Here is a 1,030-nt window from a genome sequence, read left to right as displayed (position 1 = left end):
GAGAATTTGTTCGTTACCAATACTATTTAATATTATTTATATAATTATATATTTATAATAATACACTGAAAAAAAATATAGTCAATTTTAATAAATATTTAGTCGAATACTGCCAACTAAATATTTATTAAATGTAAAGATATATTTATTTGATACAAGAAATATTAATTTGATTTAATAATTAATAATCATTTTTTTTACTGAACAAATATTTATTTGCTGTAAGTAAATATTTAGTTGGCAGTATTGAACTAAATATTTATTAAAATTGACTATATTTTTTTCTCAGTTTCGAAATGAAAAAGAAAACGTAAGTACATACATTGTGATTGGTCAACTCTTCCTTCAACCGAAGTCTCGGACCGATTTTTAGCATCGTAGACATCAGGCTTAAGATGCCTTTTCATGCTGACGTTCAACGGTCATTTTTGGCGTCAAAATAAGTCACGTGATAGAAATTGACGAATATCAAACATCAATTTTGATCACGTGACTTATTTTGACGCTCGAAATGAACGTTGAGGGCCAGCATGAAAAGGCATCTTTATAAATGTCACATAAGAGACAAAGGCTGCCAATTGTGAAATGCGAGAGAGACAGCGGAGGTTTAGAGAGAGACATCGTCCAACTGAGCACACCATGAGAGAATGACAAATTGCATCACGTGACTCGCAGCGTCCAATCAGGACGGGGGTCACATGATCAGTTTTCTCCAATCTCTTCCACTTCCATGTTTATGGAGTTTTGATGACCGCGCCCAATCAGAGGAGACGGATCACGTGATGCAGTTTGCCACTCTCTCCCTTTAGAGTGGTCGAATTGCACTTTTCCGAGGAAAAAATTGTAAACAGGGCCATGAGAGTTGGAAGTGGTAAAGTGGGGTGCAATAAGCGTAAAAAAAATAAATGCGTGAGCAGGGGTCATGGGGGGTGGATTTTGGGGGAGGGGGTGAAAGGGGGGAATTCGGTATTATTAAGGTTTTCGGCGAAAGTTGAAGTCGTAGAGAAAAGTGTTGCACAGAAAAGTTGTA

At 36.1% G+C, this 1,030-nt stretch overlaps 1 pseudogene; it reads right to left on the bottom strand.

Moving 5' to 3' along the window:
- The window catches only part of LOC108762545 (putative nuclease HARBI1), a 3,337-nt pseudogene extending 2,930 nt beyond the window's left edge, over positions 1 to 407 (bottom strand).
- Between the last annotated feature and the right edge of the window lie 623 nt (positions 408 to 1,030).

Source organism: Trachymyrmex cornetzi, unplaced genomic scaffold, assembly GCF_001594075.2.
Source record: "Trachymyrmex cornetzi isolate Tcor2-1 unplaced genomic scaffold, Tcor1.1 scaffold3085, whole genome shotgun sequence".
Classification (NCBI taxonomy): Eukaryota; Metazoa; Arthropoda; class Insecta; order Hymenoptera; family Formicidae; genus Trachymyrmex; species Trachymyrmex cornetzi.
The sequence above is the reverse complement of the archived record's forward strand: the minus strand, read 5'-3'. Positions and strand labels throughout refer to the sequence as shown.